The sequence below is a fragment of the Pipra filicauda genome, unplaced genomic scaffold, assembly GCF_003945595.2.
Source record: "Pipra filicauda isolate LSUMZ 115617 unplaced genomic scaffold, ASM394559v2 scaffold36_size6622888_pilon, whole genome shotgun sequence".
NCBI classification, from domain to species: domain Eukaryota; kingdom Metazoa; phylum Chordata; class Aves; order Passeriformes; family Pipridae; genus Pipra; species Pipra filicauda.
In genome coordinates, this window is record NW_024104498.1 from 5,437,762 (window position 1) to 5,444,754 (window position 6,993).

The window sequence follows — 6,993 nt, forward strand, 5'->3', positions numbered from 1 at the left end:
CATTTCAGCTGAGAGATGGGAACTGCCAAATGGCAAAGAGCCTGTAGGACTACAGATGGCAAAGGGATATAGCTCTTTCCACCCACAGCACACCAGAAACCATCTTCAAGTTGCCATGGAGCAAGAACAAATTCTTTTAGCTACACTGGCCCAAATCTTTCAACTCTGCTGCCACATTTAGGGTCAATAACTTGTTGATATTTTTGGGGTGTTTTTCCCCCAAAGCTGTTCAGTTCTGCTAGTGTTGGCTCTTGTGTAACTGGCTCAAGTTGAAACACAAACTTCAGCTTAGTTGATGAATTACAGCTTTAACCCATGAGCATCCCAGCACTGTATAGTTTCTGTCTGGACATGCGGCTTAGTACCCACAACTCTCAAAGCCACGAGCTCAGCAAATCTAAGGTAAGTTAAGACATATGCTACCTGCTCTTGCTGCCTTCTCTGCCAAGGGGCCAGGAAGATGCACCCCAGTTTGAGAGCTGCCCATTCCTCACTTGTGTTCAAAGGAAACAGCGCAGAAGCAGAGACAGCTGAAGCCCACAGGTCACAGAACAGGATGAAAATCAGTGGTATCTTTGTGGTATCCTTTCCCAGGATTAAAGCATGCTTTGTTCTCTCCACCAGCTTGGCAGCAGTATGAACAGCAGAAGCACTGAAGCCTGGTTTCCTAGGGATGCACTTGTGTGTGTGTTGGTGCAGTGCTCTGATGTCCAACAAGGTGCAAGCCCAGGTGAATATTTCCCCACAGCAAAACCCCTCCCAGCAGCTGTTCCCCACATCAATCTCTGGTAGCCCATCGAGGTCGAGGACACTCCTGTTTCCCTCTCCCCTCAGGGAGGGCATTAGTTGTCTTTGTGCTCCACTACCTGCCCACCTGTTTCCACAACACATCAAAACCTTTTATCCTTGAAGGGTTCAGGACTTATGCCTGCACATCTTCCCTTCTTCTGTTCCACTTGAATAGAAGTAAAGGGTAGACTGCAAGAGTACCTCAAATCCATGCCACCACATTCAGACTCTCAACATCTAAGCCTGTATCAGTTCAGGGGGGGTCATCCCAAGCTCTGGTAGAGTGTTTTCAAATTGAATTCATCATGATTTTTAATTCCCACCCCTTGCTCCTTGAATCACCTTTCTCCACTTGGTTAAATGGCTCTTACACAACACAGCATCTTCTGCCTGTCAAAGCAAGCTCTGTTCTCAAAGCAAGGTGTATACACTTGAGTTGTTGTTTTTCTGTCCCTTTTGTTACTTGCGAGGTAACCCAACTGCACAGAGGGCAGCTTAACCCACTTAACCAGAGGGCAAATCTTGTTTCAATCTAGTCTGTTATAGAGCAGGAGGGGAGAAAAAAAAGTATTTTGTTCTTCATTTTGTAGTTTTTAGTAGAATAAGCATGGTACTTCCAGGAAATGTTTATGCTAATATTTCAGTCCCATGAAAAATAAAGAAGAAAGCACCTCCTCAAACAGTATAATTGGTTTATTAACTACAATAAGTAATTCTTCCACATGACTTTTACTTTTATTTTTTAATAGCTTTGCAAGTACTCGTCTGCTTTTTACCCGTGCAGCAGAGAAGAGAAGGAGCCATCTGTCCTGACCATTAGGCAAAATAAGAAGTAATTACCAAAGCCAGTTTTGATTTAGCAGTGTCACAAATGGATCACAGTACTTTGGCCTCTGTTTTACTACTGAAATTATTTCAAGCCTTGGCTAGAATTATTCTGCTCTTATCTGCCCACAGCCAAGCACCTGAATCTATATTTAAGCACCTGCAAACTAGTCTGCTTTTTAGGACACACAGCATGTCCTGTTCCCTCTGTTGTTCAAGGAATTTGTACAGGCTCAGTTTCTCTGAAAATTTAGGCAATTAAACCCAGAGAGAGGCTTATGCAATCACATTTTCCAGGATCAAGCATCATTCTTTTGTGAATGTCCCTTTTCCACCCCCAGTCCATGACCTAAAAAATAGCCAAAAAAAGAGATAAAGCACTGTTTCTTGCAGAAAACCTTATGATTCATTATCAGTAGCGTGGGATATCTCTACCTCTAGAGACCATGTTTCAATGTTCTGTCTGGCAAAGCTGTTCAGAGCAGGGGACAGGGAAAAATTCTCAAAATGGACATTAAAATTTTCCATGTGGATGTGAATACAGGCTGAAAGCTGCTTTTCCTGCAGCCAAATCCATGAGGAGTACTTGCACCTTCACACAGTGCCATCCCACTGCCCACTGGGACAGAGATCCTGGACTGACTCTGTTTAATGGAGAGCCTTGGTAACACGGGACCTGGAAAACATGTGGCCTTCTGGAGACCCACAAACCAAACCTTCTGCAAGCAAGCAGAAAAATGCTTGTGTCCACTGTGCAAGCTGATCACTAGAGGCTGTTACTGTGCACCCCTGAACTGCCCCATATACCCCAAACAGCTTCTCAGCAGCAGCAGTGACTTCTACCAGTCCAGACTGCATTTCATCCTCAACAGTTCCTCACTGGACAACAGGTGTGAGATCTGGTGATGTTTACACATGGTGTTTGGATGATATATTCTTATTAGAATGAACAGGGCAAAGCTGCCTCATGCCCTTGGGTTCCTGGGGATATTACTCAGATGAGTAACTTCTTTGGCCAAAGTTCTGGATGCTGCAGTTTTATCCTATGACACTTTGCATGCTACATCTATCTGAGCTGTCTAGAGGTTTAGGCAGTATTTGTACATGGATAAAAGTCTTGGGGATGGGCAACACTTCAGGAAGTCCATCTGTCAAGAGAGGGTTGGTATCTTCATCCTACCCAACTGGGTTCCTCAGACATGAGAGATGTTGCTGTACAAGTGATCAGAACAGAAGAGGGAGGCTCTCAGAGTCTTTCTTCATGTGCTTGTGCAGGAGAAGAGAATTCTTTAATCCTCCTATTGCTATGGGCTGGTTACAAGATCGTAAGTTCCAGACATAAGTGTCTCTGAGTTGTGATGAATTTGGAAATTATAGCACAAAAAGGGTGTCTTGGGGAGAAAATTGTTGCAACTGCTACAAACAAAAGTGGGAAGATGATTTTCCCTCTGAGTGGCGACATTTTCAAATGCAGAATCCCAGTTTCATTTCACTGCATTCCTGATCTACTTAGATGTTTATTTTTGCATCAGAGAGCCGTAATATCGAGCAGGTTGCAAAGTCAAGCAAGAAAGACTTAGATGAGATGCTGGGGCTGCTGCTTCCAGCACAAACAAAATATTATCTATGTTCCTAAGGAAGCCAGTTATGAGTTCCAGGAGCAATCCAAGGACTGAAAGGAAAATAAGTCCTCAGAAATGAGCACAGTCACCAAACCAGCAGAACATTTCCCACAGCATTAGAAAACAAGACCTTCTGTAACATTATCTCCACTTATATGCATCTACCAGAACCAGCACATCTTCCCTGCTCTTTCAACCAGGCTGGGACTGAGACCTTGTGTAAATCTCAGTTCTTATTCCCCACAGTGCACGTAAGAGTGGAGAATTCTGGCACTGCCTGAACTCTGCAAGATGAGTAGGACTGTCCCCAAGGGAGGGAGACCATGAGCGCGGTGCTGGTCCTGCCCTCCAGCCCAGGGTGTCTACAGCAGTTTGCCCTGAGACTGCCAGCTCTCACATATGCTCACCTGACAGCCACGTGAACAGATGGTAAAATGCATACCTCGCTCTGTCATTAGAGCGTAGCCCAAAGCAGTTGGTAACTGGCCTAGTGGATAATAAATATGAAATTATAACAAAGAGGTCTGCCCCAGTATGGCAAACCCCGTGTGCTACAGCTTCATTAAAGTTAATAATAAAATTGTTGCTGGAGGATTACCCAAATGGTGATGAACCTTCTCCTTCCAAAACAGGCTGAAGAGTCACACAAGTTGAAGAATCCTGAACATATGGATCCTCTTTCACGCCCTCACAATTATTGTTCCCGGCAGGATGATGCTGAATGCATACCACCACTTGCTGAATATGGAGCAACCTGTGCCCAGCAGCCAGCACCTGGACACAACTGCTCTGCAAGAGAAGCCCTACAATCCAGGGTTCCTACAAAGTCCCAAAATCCCTTCAAGTTTTCACCAAAACACATGATATGTGAGAACAAGTGCCGAATACTTTACAGAAGCAGCAATTGTGAAGCTGCTGTACTCCCTTAGTATCCCACGGGTATCATCTGAACAGTGCTATCCCAGTTATCCTTGTTGCTGCCGAAGAACCTGTGGCTGGCCCAGCTGGAGAAAGGTTGAGTGAGCTCAGACATTGGAAGAGACTGGAGATGCCAGGGCAATCAAAGTGTGGCCAGCAGTGAGTGATTACACAGGCAGTGAGTCCTTCCCCATGGATGTCAGCAGCAGACGACATCGCAGGCATCTCCAAAGCGTCAAAGTAAGGCGCCTCATTGGAGATGAATGGATTGTGTTCCACTGAAACCTTCAAGAAATTTGCAGGCAGGCCATGCTTTTATTTCCCTCACAGCCACCTCTGTAGAAAGCAACTCTAGTGTAAAAAACCTCATTTGCTGGTGCTCTGTTTTTCCTTCATGCACACACGCAGTAGTCCCACACACACCGCTGGCATTTCAGCTCTGACTCAGGGTCTCTTTTCAACAGTGACCTGAATGCCACACTCTCGCTTGGAGGTTTTCTTGACATTTATGAGTCATTTATCCTTCCCTGACCTGCATGAGGGAATCTGGCTGACCAGGCTGTGTTAGCACAGCCATCAGCCCCCAGAAAGTAAAAGCTGTATACATTCAAGAGAAACACTCTTGCCTTTAGTCAAAAAAGTCTTTTAAATATTAGCCCACCTCCAAAAAAAAAATCAAGGAACGCTGTAGTGTTATTAGTGTTATTAACCTAACCTAGTGTTATTAACTCATCTCATTCCTTTCTGATCCTGAGTGGATTCATGGTCATCTTCCAGCATGTACAGATTTTGGCCCCTTGGAAACAACAGCTTCCAATTGTCTCCTTTTTCTCTTTTCTGAAGTCTTCTCTTACATTTTACAAGTTTTTACCAAGAGAGGAGGAATATCTCAGACCAGATCATGTCATGGTTACCGTGAGCATTCACCCAGGACTATCCAGCCTCAACATGGACAAGTTTAAACCCAGGAGCCACCACTCAGACCAGCAAACCCCCATCACCACCCCGTGGCCCAACCCCACTGGGTTGCCAGTGGGTCTCCTGCCAGGGTAGGTCAGCCCTGAGCCCTGCCCATGCCTGGCCAAAGGCAATGTGCTTACTGGGTGAGCCCAACTCCCCTCATTTTTCCTTCACTGTGGCACTTTGTTCCTCAAAGCCCTTTTTCTCCCATCCAAAGCTATTCCTAAATTCTCCCAACGTCTGCAGATATTGCATAGCACGGTGTCTGTCCCATGCCAGCCTCTATTTGACCCTCACAGCCCGGTGACCAGCGCCACAGCCTTTTGTTCAGTCCCAAAGGAAATGGGTGGCTGCAGAGAAGAAAAACAAAATCCTGGCAGTAGCACATCATCTCCCTTTCATCAGAAGAGCCAAGGAATTTTGCATAGAGACAGATGAGTCCCAGGCACCTGGCAGCCAGCTGAACAGATGAATCATTTGAGAAGCTGGGGCTAAAAAGTGATATGTGCATATTTAATGCATCTCACTGTTCCTGCCTGCTTTCAAATTGCTCAGGGATGTTTGTTGAAGCTCTGGGGATGTTGGAGCCTCACAGGCACACTTCAGACTCCTAAAAGAAGTTTGACTCAGATACTTCTGTCAGCGCTTTCTGCTTCATAAACATCTCTGCTGTGCTCAAGCATTAAACTCTCCAGGCTGGGAGGCACTCAGATGGATGAGGACCTGGGGAATAGCTCAGTGTCTTGGAGAGAGACAGAAAGACCTCTCTGGCAGTGAATGTTCTCCCTGTCTCCCCTTTCTAAACTGCTTCCAGAAATACTAAAGATAGAGTTGTCACAGCACAATCATGAGCTTTATTTCCTTGAGTAAATCAGGTTAAAAAGAAAAGGAGGGGGGGAATGAAAAAGAAAACAACAAAAAAAAAAGACCTTTGAAATTCTTTTTAAATTGGTACTTGGGATGAGCCTGTGAGGTGATCTTTCAAAAATAGTGTTTTCTCTTCCACGAGGAATCTATAGGAGCTTCACAGTGTGGAGGAGCTAAACAGGAAACACTCACAAAGCAGCAGGGCTGAAATCCTCAGGCATGGGTTAAAAGTACACTCCCCTTTCATAAGGCATAGTGCATAATTACCTGGTGGAATTCATTGCTGCAGGAGAAGTGGAGGACAAAAATCAAAGCAGGCTTCTGTGCTTTATTTATTTATGGAAATTATTTACACCAAGTCTTCTTTAACCAAGGAAGGTTAATGCTTTCTCTCTGGGTATCTGTTCACTGACAGCACGATTCCCGTGGATTTTGTTTTCCACTGTCCAATTTGAATCTCCCAAGCTACAAACTGTGGCTGTTGCTCACTGTCTCACCATCTTCCACTGTTGAGAAGAGATTGACTTTGTCATCTTTGTACCTCACCTTGAAGTAGTTGTAGGCTTCTATCAGTTCATCCCTCAGACCCCACTGCTGAGGCAGCTTCTCCATAATTCCCAACCTTATCAGCTCCCAGAGGGTGCTGTGCTTTGAGAACAGACAGGCCTCCCTCCTCAGGAAGGCAGAACTTCCCAACAGAGCTGTTGTTGTCTCTTGCCTCTGCTCCACGAGCAATTTGTGCCCATGGTTCTGATTTATATGAAGAGGCAGGAACACGGATCCCAGGACCCACACACCTTTGCCAAAAGTAGTGAGTAAAACTCACCACCAAGTATCCCTGGAAAAATACCTTCAGGTGGGATTCTGGTGAAAAGTCTGCAAGGGGAGGATGCTGACCAGCAACACTGGCCTCTGCCAAGCTGCTTCCTGAGTTGTAAACTGAGGTCTCAGCACGGCATTGAGATCCATCAGTGCTGCAACTCTCAGGGGAAAACCACTCTTCAGGTTATCC

The 6,993-nt window shown here is 45.4% G+C and overlaps 1 long non-coding RNA gene across 1 annotated transcript; it reads right to left on the reverse strand.

Moving 5' to 3' along the window:
- Positions 1-6,294: 6,294 nt before the first annotated feature.
- LOC120323912 lies at positions 6,295-6,960 on the reverse strand. The gene is made up of 2 exons (XR_005564839.1): positions 6,832-6,960; positions 6,295-6,487 (listed from the first exon to the last, which is right to left on the reverse strand). It is a non-coding gene; the product is annotated as an uncharacterized LOC120323912 (long non-coding RNA).
- Positions 6,961-6,993: the final 33 nt, after the last annotated feature.